Source organism: Rhineura floridana, chromosome 2 (assembly GCF_030035675.1).
Source record: "Rhineura floridana isolate rRhiFlo1 chromosome 2, rRhiFlo1.hap2, whole genome shotgun sequence".
NCBI classification, from domain to species: domain Eukaryota; kingdom Metazoa; phylum Chordata; class Lepidosauria; order Squamata; family Rhineuridae; genus Rhineura; species Rhineura floridana.
Genome location: NC_084481.1, coordinates 210,876,587 through 210,896,433, shown reverse-complemented (window position 1 = coordinate 210,896,433; position 19,847 = coordinate 210,876,587).

The window sequence follows — 19,847 nt, the reverse complement described above, 5'->3', positions numbered from 1 at the left end:
GGCAAGGGTCCATCAGGAATTGTGCTACAAGGTGTGAAGAACCCCACTTTTGTTGGGAAAAATTCTTACCCAAAGGGCCTCTCCATATATTACATTTTTAGTTCTACACCTCATTTTTTAAAAAAGAAATATGTGCCCTTGAGAATATAACATGAAAATGTGGCAAACTGGTGTTTAAAAGCTCACACAAATATTATACAGATATTATTATACACCAAAAGGTAACTGTAGTTCCCTGATGAGTGTACATTCAGTGATAAACTCGGGATTTTTTCTCAATATTGTATGAAATGGCCTTCATACTTTGGCCCTTCTGAGAGCCAGCAGGGCGCTATGATTAAGTCAAGGAACTACTTTCAGTTTAATCTACGTGAATAGTAATGACTGTTGCTTATAAATATAGATTTTGCTTAATAGGAAGGCAATAGAAGGTGCCAGGAAGCTGCATGGTCAGTTGAATCTGTCAGGTCAAATTAGTCTCAATTTGAAGTTAAAAACAAATTTGTTTGTTTGGGATTTTTTTATCAGCTGCACACCAACAGAAGTGTTGTCATGGGTGATTTCTTTAATAAGTAAACCAAAGGCCTTAAGTGTCAAATAAACAAAAATACCTAAGCCGCAGAATTTAGAACCAAAAAATACCTACACAACGTTTAGAACCTTGCTCAGGCTTCTGGGAATGTAAAAGTTCGTCTGAATTTGGTCAAAGCCCTAATAAAAAAATTAGTTTATCTTTGCTGCAAAACATTATTCCATCATCTCATTAGCTTAGTTTTGCACATGTAGGTATCTTTCTAGTTTGATGTACACATTGTGTGTTGTGTCCTCTTCAAAAAATGCTTCACCTTTACCTGGATATTCACAGCAGAGGTTGGAAGAGAGTGTTCTCAGTGGCGTTCTGATGGCAGCAGTGATTCAGGACAGAACAAAGAACGATGCTTTATGGTACAGATTGGAGGACATAGTAGAGGGATGGGGAACCTCAGGCCCTCCAGGCCTCTCTGTCTGGCCCTCGGGATTCTCTCCAGGCCAAACTCCTTACCAGCCCTGTTTTGCATCCTCCTTGAGCATTTTTGCCTGGCTGGAACGTGGCCTTGAACTCTGAATCTGGCCTTGAACTCTTGCTTGCCTGAGGGGAGGGAAGTCTGAGTGCCTGTAAAAACAAGCCGGTTGTACAAAGGTAAATGTAACATTAGTCGCTCCGGCCACTTTTCCTTCTGGCTCCGCCCACCACTGGCGTACGGCTCCTGGATGGTTGCCTAGAAAGGAATGCAGCCCTTGCAACTGAATAGGCTCCCCATACCAGATAGTACAGAACAGAGACCTCCTCCTCTTGAGATCAATGCTACACAGCCACAGGAACAAAAAGAAGGCCCCTTATAGAAATAGCACACTTGCTTCCCTCTCCCCCAACCCCCATGCCTCACATATCATACCCTGGGATCAGAGTTGTATTATAGCCCAGTACTGAAGAAGACTTTCATAAAGTTGGGTGATACCTTGGAGATCATCTAGCCCACCCCCCTCCTCAATGTTGGATCTGAAATGCAGGATGCAGCTATAGCATCCCTGACAGAAGACTGTGTAGCCTTTCCTTAAGCATCTTCATTGAAAAAGATCCCACCACCTCCCGCTGCCAACTAGCTCCTTCAGTTAGGACTGAACTCTATTTAACTGAAATCTTTTCCCCTCTTGTTATAACCCATTAGTCCTGCCCTCTAGACAACAGAGGAAAAGCCTGCTCCATCTTCTGCATGGCAGTCCCTCAGATATTTGAAAACCACTGTCATGCCTTCCCTTAATCTTCTCCTCTGCAGTCTAAGCAGTGGAGACTGGTGGCTCCAACATCAGTGGGGCAGTGAATCCAATCCGGGTTTTAGTCTGAACTTTCAAGGAGCTGTCCAAGGTGCTTTACTTTTTCAGACTAAAACCTGGATTCACTGGCCCACTGACATCAGAGCCACCAGCCTCCACTAAGTCTAAGTATGCATGAGACCAGAGTCCAATGAACAACTAGGTTCCACTAAATACTCCCCCCTGCCCCCGCTATAATGGTTAGGTCTAGAGTACAAAAATCCAATTAATGTGAGACAAACAAGCAGCAGAGTTTTCTAAGGCAACAATAAGTGTGGCACTTTAGGTCCACTATTCAAGTGAACACTTCTGTCCAAGTGAACACTTCTGCTTGGCTGAGCCACAAGAATTATGAGGAGATACCTAGATGAGATGAGGGCCGCATTGACCCATTGCAACTGCTCCAGGGGGTGCACGCCATCTGTGGGTATGGCCAAAGAAGTGGGCATGGCCCAAAGGTGGATGTGGCCACTTGACACTTGTATACATGCATGCACATGCCATGCTCAGACAGCAAAGCACACACACACACATCACACACTCACATCATCATGCACACACATCACACCCACACCAGTGTATGCACAGAGGAAAATGAATCAGGCACAGAGTTCCCTCCACCTGCTTCACTCCTCAGCAGCTCTGTGCAGATCAGCAGAGAAACGGGTGATATTTTCATCCCTATCATAGTGCAGGGCTCGGCAGAGAGCTTCCTGTTCACCCAGCCCAGCCCCACAATGGAGAGGGGGGAAATGCACTATTCAGATCTATCATCTAAGGAGCAGAGAAGGAGGGGGTTTCCTTCTCATCCAGCACTGGGCTGGGCAGGGAATTTCAAACCTCTCCGCCCAGCCCAGTGCTGCAATATTATCTGCCACCAGCTGGCTTGGGAGGGCTTAGGGGACCACAAAAAAATTTGTTTGGAGGCTGGAGTGGTTCAGGCAAGCTGGGGGCTTAAATGCCCAATGCCAGGCTCTGCAGATGCTCCAAGACAGAGGCAGAGGGATGTGCACTCCCTTAAGAAGATTCTGTAATCATAAAAGAGTTTTTCTATGCATGCTGAAAAGTAATTTTCACAGTGATATTTGTTTTTTATTTAAAGTGACAACTGAAGGCCAGTCCCACAACCCCCCTTATCCCTTCCCCTTCCATTTTGATGATGATGATGATGATGGCAGCGGCTTTTGGGAAAAGTAGGAATTCTTCTCTGCACTAGAATTTTCACAAAGAGAAATGATAAATATCTTACACCGAATGCATTGCCAATAATGGAAGATGTATTATTCCTCAAGTATCTTTTTACAAGGAGTTTATCCCAGCAGGTAGACTCTGTCGGAGGCGGGGAGGGGTGTCGAAAGCATAAACATTTGATATGGAGATTTGGGAGCTACTGTAGAATAAGCTCTTCATGACGGCACCTTTACTAATAAGTGCTTCTATCAATATGGAAAGGAATTAAAGTGAAGCTTCTCTACCCCTACATGAAGTAGACTGGGGTATGCAAGGGTTAAAAGTATTGCACACCTGGGAGAAAGACTTATTTCTATAGATAAAGCTACATGAATTAAGCAGCCTGCTCCTCTCCTTCTTCATACAATGCAGCATATTAGCTGCAATTAACCCTTGGGTTTTCCCAATTATTTTATTTAGTTATTTATTATTTGATTTATATCCTGCCCTTCCTCCCAGTAGGAGCCCAGGGCAGCAATTAGCTGAATGGGAGATGGATCCAGGCTTTGTTGGAACTATGGTCACATTTTTTACATTTTTAAAACAGAAGCAATGACACAGCTATAGCCTTTTACAGACGTTCTGTATCCATTCAAATATTCCATGAGCAGAGGATGTTTGGGGGAGGAGCCTGTCACCCAATACCAGACAGGTCTGACACAGACACGCTTTTGTATTGCATTCCACTTCTCCTCCCTGTTCTTCCTTGAACCCAGGAGTGGGGGACTGTGGCTCTCCATGTTGTCAGACAACAATTCCCATCATCCCTGATCACGCTGGCTGGGGCTGAGGGCAGCTGAAATCCAACAGCATCTGGAGGGACACAGGTTCCCCATCCCTGCTTTAATCCTGTGATGATACAGTGTAAAAAGTCAGGAGCACTAAGAAATCTGTGGATTTTCCTCAGACTGTAGTAATTAATGAAAAGCAGAAATCACAACTTCCATAGTAACTTCTGGACAAAATAATAAAATACTTTTGTGTGTGTGTGTGTATAGAATATATATATTTATTTATTCACACACACACACACAGTGGTAATGCAGCTTAACAGCCTAATGCAGATAAACAACACTTGCAGTTGCCAAACAATGCGATAAAGTGATAAAATGGCTTCTAAACATAGTAACAAAATACAATGTATAAAGGCAGAAGAAAATGTGACTAAACAGACTTTTGCAAATAAACAACACTTTCCATTGCCAAACTTTCTTTGATTCTATTAACCCATGAAGACCTATAACAGTATTCTGCCACACCCCAAGGCACATGCTATAAATATGGAATGGGGGGCTTCAGTTCTCCAAGATGTGCTCCCTAAAAGAGCAGTGGGGAAGGCTGGTCAGGAATGCAGGAGGCACCCATAGATCTAGGGCTAGCTCCAGGTTTGAAGGGGACCTCCACATAATATCCTTCAGTCCTCTAAATCCATGCTTCTCCATGAACACTTCCCTGAGCAGAAATGGTGGTGGTAGGCAGCAGAGGTGACAGCACTCCAATGAACATTGTGTGGCTTGAAACCACCATTTAAATTCCACACAGTGTCCCAGAGCAATGCTATATTGATTGTGCAGAGAGGCATTGCAGCCCAAATAGAATGGTGGAGACTGGTGGCTTTAATGCCAGTGGGGCAATGAATCCTCTCCGGGTTTTAGTCTGAACTTTCAAAGAGCTGCCCAAGGTGCTCATGTTATTTTTTTCTCTCAACACACTCTTAAAATAATGCTGCTTCTTGGGACTCTGCTGTAATCCCTCAGCTCACACCTGGTTCTTGAGCAGCTATCAAACAGAGGGATTGGGAATAGGGGGCACTGTTTTACGATGGTTCCGTTCCTATCTCTCCGGTAGACATCAATGGGTAGCACTGGGGGATGAGGTTTCAGACCCTTGGCCTCTCAATTGTGGAGTGCCACAGGGTTCTATCCTCTCCCCCATGCTATTCAACATCTATGTGAAACCACTGGGAGCCATCATCAGGAGTTTTGGGTTGCAGTGTCACCAATATGCGGATGACACTCAGCTCTATCTCTCATTTAAGTCCTCACCAGAGTTGGCTGTGAATACCTTGTCCAAATGCCTGGAGTCCGTAAGTGGATGGATGGGAGAGAACAGGCTGAAGCTAAACCCCGACAAGACCGAGGTGTTGCTCGTGGGTGATAAGAGAAGGTTGGGAAATTTAGACTTGGTGCTTAATGGGGTGAGATTACCCCTGAAGGACCAGGTCCGCAGCCTAGGGGTCATTCTTGACTCCCAGCTGTCCATGGAGGCTCAGATTTCGGCAGTGATCCGGGCAGCTTGGTATCAATTACATCTGGTACAGAGGCTGCGACCCTACCTTCCTGTCCATCTACTCCCACGAGTGATACATGTCCTGGTCTCCTCTCGCTTAGACTACTGTAATGCGCTCTACGTGGGGTTACCCTTGAAAATGGTCCGGAAATTACAGCTGGTACAGAATGCGGCGGCACGCTTGATAAAGCAGAGCCGTCACTGGGATCATATCACCCCAGTGTTGGTAGATCTACACTGGTTACCAGTTGTTTACCGGGCCCAATTCAAGGTGTTGGTACTGACCTTTAAAACCCTATACGGTTTCGGCCCAGTTTATCTGAAGGAACGCCTCCAGTATCACCAATTATGCCGCCAAACAAGATCAGCCTCACAAGACCTTCTCTCGGTCCCACCGGTGAAAACAGCTAGGCTGGTGCGGACCAGAGAGAGGGCATTTTCGATCGTGGCCCCCACCCTCTGGAACTTGCTTCCTTTTGACCTCCGACATGCCTCCTCCCTGATGGCTTTTCACCGAGCCTTAAAGACCTGGCTATTCAGGCAGGCCTATGGGATTTCTGGGGCGGACTAGTTTTATAGTGTATTAATTGAAAGATGGTTTTAGATGAATTGATGTTGATGTTGTGATTTGTTGACTGTATATTGTTTTATATTGTATTTTGTATTGCTGTACGTCGCCCAGAGTGTCCGTTAATTCAGACAGATGGGCGACTAACAAATAAAATTTTATTATTATTATTATATAAGGTTGGGGCTGACAGTGGGGCAACCAGTCTGCTGGAACTGAAGTATCGGTAAAGGAGTCCCAGAACAGGCATCAGTGAAAGGACCTGTTGGGATGCTGGGGCTCCAGCAATTGCTGGTCACTGACACTGGCCACACTCTCAGGTCATGCACAATGTTCTTTTGCATTCCTGAGCCCCAGGCCGTGCTGAGGTTTTCCCCCAGTGAGGCAAATGACTGTACCAGAGCTAAATGTCTCCTTCTGTTTTATTTCAGCTTGAAAACATTCATTAAACATATCCAAGATCCCTCCTATTTCCTTGACAAGCAATCAATGGGATTAATGGCGTCACTGATAAAAGAGATAACCAATAAGCCTGTAATATGCAGGAGTGGCTCCTTCAGTTACGCAGAACAGCACCAATGGCTTCCTGGCAGCATTGTCGCTCCCACTTACTGGGACGCGGAGGGGCAAGGAAGCAGCAAGGTCAGGACTGTGTAAGGTGCATTGGCAGAAATGCTGGACTGGCTCTGCCAGTATGTCATTCGGCTCCAACCCTGCGCCCACCTGTCCCCAAACTGCCGTGGTAGATGATAGCAACACTGCTGGCAGGAGGCTATTGCTGTGGCTCGGCCCCACTGGGTGAACTGCTGTTTACAATATGTCCAGCTTCCTTCCACTTCCCAAAATCCTAAACGTAAGAACATAACCTTGATGGATCATATCAAAGTCTGTCCAGTCCCGGTCTCTAACAGTGGGCCTCTGGGAACAGGGCCTCTGGGAAGACCATAAGCAAGAGGGTATGTAGGCTACATGGACTGGGTCTGCTAAATGAATGTGCACACCCCAAAATAACTTCTTATACAGCCACAAGAGTGGCTGCATACTATAGCCAGCATGGATTTTTCACATCCCATCATGTTAAATTGAAAATACCCCACTGCTGTTCTGCTGCTTCCCACAAGGTTATTTCAAACAAACTTTACAAAACATATAGTCCTGAACTCAGAAACGCTTGCTTAACAACCCAATAATGTTTCATGGATGATGGCAGTGTTGAAATACCTGAAGAACTGTCATATAGAAGGTGGATCAGACTTATTCTCTGTTGTTCTGGAGGGCAGAACTACAATTCATGGATGGAAGTTACAAGGAAGAAGAGACATCAGGGCAGACTTCCTAACAGGAAGAGCAGTTTGACAGTGGTACCATCTGCCTCAGGAGATCACCATGAAGGAGTGTTCACTGGAGGTACTTAAGCGGAAGCCAGATGGTCATCTCAAGGATGCTGCAGTTGTAGATCCTGCACTGAGCAGGGGGTTGAACTAGATGACCTCTAGGATACCTTCAAACTCGTATCATTCTATGATTCATTGGAACAGTACAAGTTGTAAAGCTGAAATGAACATGCTCATAGAAATGTAAAATTCAGGGTCTGAAACCCAAGCCCAAAACAGATGTATTAATGTGTGAATGCATTTAATGGGTCTGTTTTTTCCTTAAAGAAATAGCAGCCATGGGAGCCTAAAGCAGGATCTGAATTATGCCACATGGCCCCAATGAAAATCACTCACCACCACCACCTCCAGCAGCTACTATTAACCCAGAAAGGACATTGCGATGGAAACTTCCCTCCTGGAATTAATAGCAGGGGATATTTGTAGCAGGACTGTGGCATGGTCCCAAAGAGCTGCCCCCTTCCCCTATGGCTTATAGGAAAAAACAGCTAAATGCGCAAATAGATTTAACATACGGTCACATCTCTTTGGGCCCATAGCTGGTATTTAACATTGTTTGATTGCTCAGATGCATTTAATATTTGACATGTAATGGCATTCAGGATCTGATAGCTTCACATAACCTGGAATAGTAGTTAGCAGCTGACAATGGAGAACTTACGAGATGTCACATCTGTTGCATGTTAAGATCAGAGCAACCAACAAGTCCAAATTAGTTTAATATTTGACATCCATAAGAACATAAGAAGAGCTTGCTGGATCAGGCCAGTGGCCCATTTAGTCCAGCACCCTGTTCTCACATTGGCCAACTAGATGCCTATGGGAAGCCCACAAGCAGGACCTGAGCACAACAGCACACTCCCCTCCTGTGGTTTCCAGCAACGTGTGTTCAAAATCACACTGCCTCCAACTGTGGATACAGAGCATAGCCATCATGACTAGTAGTAGCCATTGATAGCCTTATCTGCTATGAATTTGTTTAATCTTCTTTTAAAACCATCCAAGTTGGTGGCCATCACTGCCTCCTGTGGGAGCAAATTCCATAGTTCAGCTATCCACTACATGAGAAGTACATTCTTTTGTCTGTCCTGGGTCTTCCAACATTCAGTTTCATTGGATGTCCATGAATTCTACTGTTTATGAGAGAAGGAGATAAACTTTTGTCTGTCCATTTTCTCCATGCTACGCATAATTTTATACACTTCTATCATTCAATAGGCATGTTTAATTTTGAATTTGAGCATCCACAAGTTGAATGATGAAACTGACCGTTTTGCTGAATGATGAGTATTTGCAGATATTCATTTCAGTACTTCAAAAAAGTATTCTTTTCACTGGGACATGTGGAAAAGAAGCTCTCAGCTGAGCTATAAAGTGGCTGTAGCTCAGTGTCAGAGGACATGCTTTGTGTGCAGAAGATCCCAGGTTCATCTCCAGCATCTCCAGGATGGGGAAGATTCCTGTCTGAAACCCTGGAGAGCTGCTGTCAGTCAATGTAGACAATATTAGGCTAGATGGATCAATGGTTCATTGGCTTCCTGTGACTGTTCCCCCCTGTGATGCCCCTGTATTTTTATGACTGTAAATATGGTAAGTGCAGGTTTATTAAGGTATATATAGTAAGTGGATTAAGTTAGAGGGGGAGTACATGGGTTAGAATGCTGGAGAATGCTGTATGATGATTGGCTGAGCGTTTGAATGGCTGAAGGTATAAATGAGAGGATGACAGTTGGTTCTGTTGGTGTGGGGGAGTTGGCGATTAGTTGTGGAGTATGCATTGGAGTTGGTTGTGGGTTGGATTATATTTGGCTGGTATTTAGGCAGAATATATATGACTGGAAACATAAAGAGTGACACTATATGAAACCATATGCTTGTTGAACATTCCTAAAGTAATCTTGTTATTTCCTGGTGTTATCAAATAAATACTTTTATTGGTTTACCAAAAGCCTGATCCTGGGCTGGGGATACACAGACCAGAAGGGAGGGCAGGGTATTTACCAAGGCGGAGAAACAGTATCAAATAAATGGTGGCAGCGGTGAAGAGATAGTGTATCATCAGGTATCCAGCGCAACCCAGGGCTAGTACAAAGATACAGGGGGGTTGTGGCCTGCAAGTGCACCCAGACACAAAGTAACAATAAGCCAGAAGGAGGCTAAGGCAAAGTCTCAAGGCAATATTGTGAAACAAGGAGTGGCTGGTGGTGCTGCCTAGCAGTAGGATCTTGTGAGATCTGTGCTTGGGTCAGCTAAAGAAAAAATAAAAACTACATTTCTCCCTGGTGGTAGCCACGGGAGGGAGTCTGACAGGTGGTGCCAGGGGAGGTACATTACACACACACACTCCTTCTTTCTTTTTGCATATGCAGCAAACAATCCTTTGGCTACATCCATTTATCTAAAGTACCAATAAATCACAATAACAGTAGGAAGAAATCTGCCTTCTTTGCTTGTAGTTTATGCATTTGAGTGCAGAATGAGGTACCTATTAAAAATGCCCCTTTTGCTTACAAGGACTCTGCACCCAGAGTTAAGTTCTTTGTAGGCAGATATATTTATAGACAGTTTGCATTAACTGCTATAGAATATTTAACTTTCATTGATGGCTTGAAAATCCAGTCCCTACAGGAAAGATCCATAGGCATTTCTAACAACTCTTTGACCTGAAAAGAAGGAAAAAAATGGGGGGGGGGATGAAAAAAATATTCTGAAGAGGTATCCCATCTGAAAGGAAGCCAGTGAATCTATTTTTGCTTGAGACCCAAAGTATAAAGATGTGCCAGGATGCTGTGCATGCAACTCTGCATGTTAAAAGATAATCCACTGACAAGTGGAGGCTATATATAAATACAAATGATAATGATCTTATATCACCAGACAAAAAGCTTAGCTGAGTGAGATTGAGTTTGCAGATACACAGCAATTAAGGGTGTTTTTAAAAAAAGAAAAAGAAAAAATGCATTGTGGTTAGCAAGGCAGACATAAAGATGGTTTTATGACCAATAAAACAAACATCAGAAAAGGGAAGATTTTTTAAACTTTTGCTAAAAATCTCTTAGGGTTGTTTTAAACATAGCACTAAGCAGATCCTTCCATCAGCGCAAGGATTTCTCCTTGCACAATGGAACAATCTCCCCCTCTCCTTGCCCCGCATATCCCCTAAATTTGTCCTGGGTTTCCCCCCAACCCTCCATTGCAAATTTGGGGATGGTACAGTATGGCATGGGGAACGGAGAGGGGGGGGATCCCATTGCACTAACCCTTGCACTAGCAGTGCAAGTGTGACCTAATAAAAAAGGGGCTCAATATTGCCCACGGGTACCAAAAGTATACCTTGAAGAATATTCTGCTGCACTGTGCAAGGGAACAGCCCTGGCATCAGCACACAGCACCCTCAAGCAGCTCCTGGGGCCTCAAGGGCTTCCATTCAGGGCCAAGAGGTGAGCCGCCATTTAAATTTTCCATAAAACCAACTCACAAAAAGCACCACCAGGAGCAAAGGTCATGGGAAAGGAGGTATTGGGATGATGTGCCCCAGATGTGTAAAACAGGAGTCACCAACCCAACTCCCACAGATGTCATGGTGCCTGCAAAGGCTTTCAGTAGCCCAGAAACTGAGCTTTAATTTTTTGAAAAGTCTCTAGCCCTCCTAGAAAGAAAGTTATGGAGCAAAATATGCAGGTACCCTTTTAAGTGATTTTTGAGAAATGAGCCAGCCTGGCTGCTCCTGCCTGTCAGTGTTATAGCCAAAGAAAAGCCAGAGCTGTGATTGATAAGTAAGTTGTTTGGACCAGGCAATAGGAAAGAGCTGCTGTTTTGCTCTCTCTTTTAATGCACTTTTTTTCTGCTTCTGTTTTTTTCCCCTAGCCCTTGGAATCTCCATAGTTTGCCCTTCATTTTCCCCTAGCAACCAGGATGCATCTTTCTTGTGCTGGGTTCACCTGAGATCAGGTAGTGCCCAGAAGTTACTTTCTGCAAATATTACTACACATTAAGTGGGGGTGAATGTTCACAAAAGACAAATGTGAAAACTTTGCAAAGAAGCTTAGTCATGTCTTCTGCTTTGCAGGAGCTAAAGACCAGGGACTCATTAAAAAAGCAGTGCATAGTTAACTTACAGTACAATGGTATACATGTCTACTCAGTAGTAAATCTCTTTGTGTTTAATGGGGCTTACTTTCAGGTAAGTGGGTACAGGATGGCAGCCTAGGCTTCAATTCAGGGTTGGCATTGAGGAAAACCCGGGTTCATGTGCCTTTAACTGCTGTGTGGCAGGCAGAAATCCAACAGGTCAAGCCTTTTCTGATATGGAAATACAACTATGGGAAAAGCTTCACCATGACTACTCTCTAATGTTGTGTTTTGCCATGCCCCCATGGTGGCCATTTTGTGACGGGCACCCCAGAACTCTCTCAAAATTTTAAATGTACCCTTTGGTCCAAAAAGGTTGGTGACCCCTAGAGCAGAAGGAGAGGGATGGGGAAAGGAATCTAGAACTACCATCCCACTTAACCAGCTTCACTGGTTTCTAAGCATAATTCAGAGGACTATCAGGGCTTACCTTTAAATCTCCACACAACTTGGGACCACTTGAGTACCTGAAAGTTTGCCGACTCCAATGTGAACTTGTCTACATTCAGAGGCTATCTTCACAGTTCCTCCTCAGAGTGCCCCCACCATTTTAAGGCTGTGTAAGTGACAACTGGAAAAGCAGTTTTCAAAGTGGTAGCAGCCTGCCTGGTGAGTCTATGGCTACCTTAGTACACCACCTCTCTCCTTACAGAAGTGGACAGTTGTAGTCCAAAACATCTGGAGGGCACCAGGTTTGGGACAGGTGGCATATACTACATATACTACATACCCAGGTGTGTTAAGAAAAAATTAATACCATTTTCGATGATAACACACCTTGCCCCCTATGGGAATGACTTTCACCCTGAATCAACCTCCAAGCCTGTGCCATCATGCCAACTTGGAACAACACCACTTTCTAAATGTATCTAAGGGGGATGTAAGCTGTTTAGGTAAGACAGAGGGGTGTCCTGGAAGGGTACAGGGTGACCTCTCAATGCCGGGAGCCACAGTCCACCTCCAGATAATGTACATATTGTGCTAGCCACAAGCCTCTCTCTCTCTCCCCCGTTTCAAAAGCTCTTTGTCCCTCCTACAGTCTGTATTTTAAAAGGATCTTTTGTTAATGGCTAAGCCTTTGGTGGTACTGCATATGTTCTCAGAGTAAACACTCTGTGCTAGTCAGGTACAGAGGTGTGCATTTCTCTGAAGCTGCCCACTTCAGTTTTCCCTTTATCAAATAAATTAAAGGCGTTTCATCGGTACTTATAAGTACATCATTACTTCTAAGTGCTATATCATCATTATCAAAGTGTTCTCACGCCATCACAGGGAGACCTTGACATGCTGTAAATAACTTTGCCTCTTGCTTTGATGCTACACAGACTCTTGCAATTGTGTTTATTGTCTGCAGGCATTACGGATGCCTAATGTGGAAGAACGAGAGAGTGCACACTCCAAATGAATAGGTATACATTCAGTTTCTATTCAAGTCAGATCTCTGCCTCAGATAATGTCTGATACATCTTTTCAGGGATGGGGTGGGGGAGAGAACAGGCTTTGAGGAGGTGGATAAGGAAAAAAAGCCATTGAGACACATTTCTGGGAGTTTATTTTCCCCCTTTTTATCCCTCAGTAAACGGAGAGGAAGTGGAAGATTTATGGAATTAAGTGGTGCTTGAATCTGAATGGATATGGAACATTGTTTTGGGAGCTTTGTCACAAAATGCTCTGTGGCTGTGTTAAATTCATCTACCTCAAGTTGGCCAATGCAACCACATACAGAAGGTGCTATAACATCAGTTGTTATATTGGTCCTGGTATATTAAGGGGAAGAGCTGTACCTTGGTGGAGAGCATCCACTTTGCATGCAGAAGGTCCCATGTTCAATCCATTGCATCTCCAGGTACGGCTGGGAGAGACTTTTCGCCTGAAACTCCAGAGAGTCACTGCCAGTCAGTGTAGACAATAATGAACTAGATGGACCAATGGTATAACTCAGTATAAGGCAGCTTCCTATGTTCCTGTTTGTGATCATGGTGATATAATTGTGTGATACATTCTGGGAACTGTTGCTGAAGCAAGAGCGATGCAATGGGGCTCAGTATGCCTTCTCCTGTACACATCTGGCCTTTTGCTGAGATCACCACCAGAGGCCCTGCTCCAGTTGCCCAAGCACTAGAGGATAGGAAAGGTCATTAGTGGCAGGACATTAATGGTTGTAACCAGAGACCAGCGTCTGATTCCTACACTGTTTACCATCAGTCACAAAATAAAAACCAATTTATTTCCCCATACTTTCCCATAGGCAGCCCTTATGCTTTGGAACTCCCTGCCTATTGCCATTAAGCAGGCACCCTCACTATACTGTCTGAGATAAGAACATCAGAGAAGCCTCCTGGAGCAGGCCAGTGGCCCATCTAGTCCAGCATCGTGTTTTCACAGTGGCCAACCAGATACCCATGGGAATCCTGCAAGCAGAACCTGAGCTCAACAGCACTCTCCCCTGCTGCAGTTTCCAGCAACTGGTATTCAGAAGTATGCTGCCTCCAAACTAGATGCCTATTTTTTATGTCAGCAAGACTATCCAGAAACATAACCAGTATAATATTCTTTTTAGCACATTATTTTGCTTTAATAGGTGTATATTCTCTGCCTTGGGACCTTTGGGCAAAGGATGGATTATAAACATTCTAACTAACTAAATAAATACATTCTAAAATAAATATTTTAGGTATGTGTACTTGTTTTTTACATATGCTGATTGTTTTGTTCATGTTTCATTGATAATTGTTAAATACCGGTTTATGCTTAGAGGTGAGTTGTGTTTTTAATGAAGTGGTTTCTCCATTTTTTTAAAAATAAACAAATAAATGGATCTCTGCATTGAGCAGGGGGTTGGACTTGATGGCCTTATAGGCCCCTTCCAAATCTACTGTTCTATGATTCTGTGAAATGCTTTTATTAGGGCTGGGTGGGGAGAGCATGTGACCCCTCTCCCCAGAGATAGAGGCAGGAAGAAGGGTTTCAGGGGGTAGGTGAAAGCAGTGAACACATGCTTTTTATTTATTTATTTATTTATTTATTTATTAAATTTATATACCGCCCGACTAGCAATAGCTCTCTGGGCGGTGAACATAAAATAGCATAAAAATACAATGAATAACAAAATAATACTAAAATACAATCATCAATCCAATACAATAAACATTTTAAAAAGTAAATCAGTGTAACTTAAAATGCTTCAGAGAATAGGAAGGTTTTGACCTGGCGCCGGAAGGAGAGCAGAGTCGGCGCCAGGCGTACTTCCTCGGGGAGACTGTTCCATAGTTCGGGGGCCACCACTGAGAAGGCCCTAGATCTTGTCATCACCCTCCGGGCCTCCCTGTGAGTTGGAACCCGGAGGAGGGCCTTCGTAGCAGAACGTAGTGCACGGGCCGGTTCATATCGGAAGAGGCGTTCCGCAAGGTATTGTGGTCCCGCACCGTATAAGGCTTTATAGGTTAATACCAACACTTTGAATCTAGCCCGGAAACATATTGGCAACCAGTGCAAGCTGGTCAGAACAGGTGTTATATGCTCGGACCGCTTGGTCCTTGTCAGCAATCTGGCCGCCGCATTTTGCACTAGTTGTAGCTTCCGAACTGTCTTCAAAGGTAGCCCTACGTAAAGCGCATTACAGTAATCCAAACGTGAGGTTACCAGAGCATGTACCACTGATGTAAGGTCCTCTTTACTCAAATAGGGACGTAGCTGGGCTACCAACCGAAGTTGGTAAAACGCATTCCTAACCACCGAGGCTACTTGAGCCTCAAGTGAGAGGGAAGAGTCTAAAAAGACTCCCAGACTACGAACCCAGTCCTTTAGGGGGAGTGTAACCCCGTCCAGGACAGGGTATATATCCACCATCCGATCAGAGAACCCGTCCACCAACAGCATCTCAGTCTTGTCTGGATTGAGCTTCAGTTTGTTAACTCTCATCCAGTCCATTGTCGCGGCCAGGCAATGGTTCAGCAAATCGACAGCCTCACCTGAAGAAGATGAAAAGGAGAAGTAGAGCTGCGTGTCATCAGCATACTGATGACAACGCACTCCAAAACTCCTGATGACCTCTCCCAACGGCTTCATGTAGATATTAAAAAGCAGGGGGGACAAAACTGACCCCTGCGGGACCCCATATTGGAGAGCCCGCGGTGTCGAGCAATGTTCCCCAAGCACTACCTTCTGGAGACGACCCGCCAAGTAGGAGCGGAACCACTGCCAAGCAGTACCTCCAACTCCCAACTCCGCGAGCCTCTCCAGAAGGATACCATGGTTGATGGTATCAAAAGCCACTGAGAGATCAAGGAGAATCAACAGAGTTACACTCCCTCTGTCTCTTTCCCGACATAGGTCATCGTACAGGGCGACCAAGGCTGTCTCAGTGCCAAAACCGGGCCTAAAACCCGATTGAAATGGATCTAGATAATCGGTTTCATCCAATAGCGCCTGGAGCTGGCCAGCAACCACCCGTTCCAAGACCTTGCCCAGGAATGGAACATTCGCCACTGGCCTGTAGCTGTTAAAATTGTCTGGGTCCAAGGAAGGCTTTTTCAGGAGTGGTCTCACCACTGCCTCTTTCAGACAGCCCGGGACCACTCCCTCTCATAAAGAGGCATTTATCACTTCCTTGGCCCAGCTACCTGTTCCATTCCTGCTAGTTTTTATCAGCCAGGAGGGGCAAGGATCCAGTACCGAAGTGGTTGCACGTACCTGTCCAAGCACCTTGTCCACGTCCTCGAGTTGAACCAACTGAAGCTCATCCAACAAAACAGGACAAGACTGTGCTCCGGACATCTCACTAGGATCTACTGCTATAACTTGAGAGTCTAGGTCCTGGCGGATACATGAGATCTTATTCTGGAAGTGATCGGCAAACTGATTACAGCGGGCCTCCGATGATTCCACCGTGTCCGGAGGGTTTGAATGGAGAAGCCCCCGGACAATTCGAAAGAGCTCCGCTGGGCAGCAAAGAGATGATTTAATAGTGGCAGCAAAATGATGTTTTTTAGCTGCCTTCACTGCTCCTACATAGAGCTTAGTCGAAGCACTAACCAGCGCATAATTGTATCCGTCGGGAGTTCGTCTCCATTTCCGCTCAAGCCGCCTCCTATCTTGCTTCATCGCTCTCAGCTCCGGAGTATACCATGGAGCTGTATGAGCTCTACACAGGAGAGGGCGTGCAGGAGCGATCATGTTTACAGCCCGGGTCATCTCCGTATTCCACAGAGCGACCAGGGCTTCAGCAGGAGCGCCAGTCCTATCAGCCGGAAAATCCCCTAGAGCCCTTTGAAAACCTTCAGGATCCATTAGTCTCCGGGGGCGGACCATTTTAGTAGGTCCCCCACCCTTGCAGAGGGAAGAGGTTACTGAAAGTCTAAACTTCAGCAAGCAGTGGTCTGTCCATGACAAAGGGAGTGTTGTAAAACTCCCCTCATCCAGATCACTTTCCCCATGCTCAGTAGCAAAAACAAGATCTAGAGTGTGCCCCGATACATGTGTTGGACCACTAACATATTGAGATAGCCCCATGGCTGTCATGGAAGCCATGAAGTCCTGAGCCGCACCAGACAAAGTGGTCTCGGCATGAATGTTGAAATCCCCCAGTACTATTAGTCTGGGGGACCAATGTTGAAATCCCCCAGTACTATTAGTCTGGGGGACCTCAACAATATATCCGAGACCACTTCCGCCAGCTCAGTTAGGGAAGCCATTGGGCAGCAAGGTGGGCGGTACACCAAAAGGATTCCCAGCCTGTCCCTCTGGCCCAACACAAGGTGCAAACACTCCAGGCCAGTAACTGAATGAACATGGTGCTTGGTGAGTGAGATGGAACTCTTATAGATGACAGCAACCCCACCTCCCCGACCCTCAGATCTACCATGATGCTGAACCAAGTACCCCGGTGGGCAGAGCTGAGAGAGACCAACTCCTCCCTGCTCACCCACCCAGGTCTCGGTTATACATGCCAGATCGGCTGCCTCATCCACAATCAAATCGTGGACGAGGGAGGTTTTATTATATACCGATCTGGCATTTAATAACAGCAACTGGAGATCTGAGAGTTGGCTGATAGGACTACCAATGACCTTGCGGGTGTGGGAAGGACCGGAACAAGGCACAGCCACAACATGTCTGGACCGCGTTCCCCTTACCTGGCACGTCCTTCTCACAGCGCCATACCTTCCTTTGCCCGTCACTACGGCAATTGGGGCCCCCTCAAGTCTCCCCGCCTGATGGATAAAACTCTCTCCGAAGCACATAATACAACTAAAATATACAACAATTAAACGTATAAAAACAGCCATATATACAGCCATATATACAGCATATAAACATACACACTCACTCAGACATACATTCATATAATCAGGCACCCATTCATCTCAAATTGCATCAACACACCAACAAAAAAGTAAAAAAAAGAAAAAGAAAGCAGCAAGAGCAGCAGCCTCTCCTTCCCTTGGGCAATGGTTTCTTCCTCCTGCAGGCACTGGGTCTCCCAGGCCACCTCAGCCAGCCAGCTTATGTATCCCTCCAAAGAGGGACAGGTGGTAAGAATCAGTCCTGGCTGGCTGGGTACCTGGGGCCTGGTCCTGCCAGGCAGAAGTCCCTCTGGGAAGGGTGGTGGAGGTGGTGGTCCCACAGCAGCAGCGGCGGCGGCAGCGGCGGCGGCAAGAGCGGCAGCAGCGGCGGTGGCAAGAGCGGCGGCAGCGGCAGCAGCAAGAGCGGCGGCAAGAGCGGCGGCCTCTCCTTCCCTTGGGCGATGGTTTCTTCCTCCTGCAGGCACTGGGTCTCCCAGGCCACCTCAGCCAGCCAGCTCATGTATCCCTCCAAAGAGGGACAGGTGGTAAGAATCAGTCCTGGCTGGCTGGGTACCTGGGGCCTGGTCCTGCCAGGCAGAAGTCCCTCTGGGAAGGGTGGTGGAGGTGGTGGTCCCACAGCAGCAGCAGCAGCAGCAGCACAGCAGCAGCAAGAGCAGCAGCCTCTCCTTCCCTTGGGCGATGGTTTCTTCTTCCTGCAGGCACTGGGTCTGCTTGGGGTTTTCCCTTAAAAAGAAAAAAGCAGAACCCCACACCCATCAAAAAGTCCAACCCACCTAAAAGTATGGTTCCCACCTCCAAAGACTAATACAATCTTCAGGGATGGCTTTCACTACTACCATCCCCTGAAAAAAGAGTCAGTGTAGCATAGTGGTTAGAGTGCTGGACTATGACCTGGGAGACCAGGGTTCGAATCCCCACACAGCCATGAAGCTCACTGGGTGACCTTGGGCCAGTCACTGCCTCTCAGCCTCAGAGGAAGGCAATGGTAAAGCACCTCTGAATACTGCTTACCATGAAAACCCTTCTATAAGTTGGAATCGACTTGAAGGCGGTACATTTACATTTGTCCCCTGAAAATGCTGAAGAAAACGTGAAACTTCAGCCCTGAGCTAGTTTTTATTGCTCTGGTTTTACTGCCATTTTGTTGTATGATGTTTTAATTATTATTAGTTTTATGGAATATTATATACACATAATTGTGATTAACAAAGCAGAGGTTTTTATTTTACTAGCAAAATGTTTCATTTTCCACCTTCATCAGCTGCTACCATACAAATGCTGCTACCAAGGTGGCAGTTATAGAGCTTTGAGGATGGAATGCTCAGAGGGGCTTCATTTGCAGAAGCTAAGTAGTGGTGGTACTGTCCTCCAGGTTCAGGCCATGTGGTGCCAATGTGTCCAGAGAGTATATCCAGAAGTTCTCCCTCTTAGACAATGCTGCTGGATCTGTTGGCATCTCTACAGCTGTTACTCATAATTATGTGTATATCTTTTTAGATTATTAACAGAATCCTTGTAGGAATCCAGAACAACACACACACACACTATCTATCTATCTATATCTATCGATCGATCGATAAATAGATAGATAGATAGATAGATATAGATATAGATATAGATATAGATATAGATATAGATATAGATATAGATATAGATATAGATATAGATATTATACCCCTTGCAGACCTTCCCTGGTTGAGGACTGAGCATGCAGGGTGATGCACACAGCGATGCTGAGAGCAGGGCTTGCATAAGAGGCCCTGCCCGCCACCCACACCTGCATCCATGGATGAAGATTGTCTCTTCAGGCAAATGCCTGAAAATTAGACAGACAGACAGACAGACAGACAGACAGACAGACAGACAGACAGACAGATAGATAGATAGATAGATAGACAGACAGACAGACAGACAGACAGACAGACAGACAGACAGACAGATAGATAGATAGATAGATAGATAGATAGATAGATAGATAGATAGATAGATAGATAGATAGATAGATAGATAGATAGATAGATAGATAGATAGATAGATAGATAGATAGATAGATAGATAGATAGATAGATAGATAGA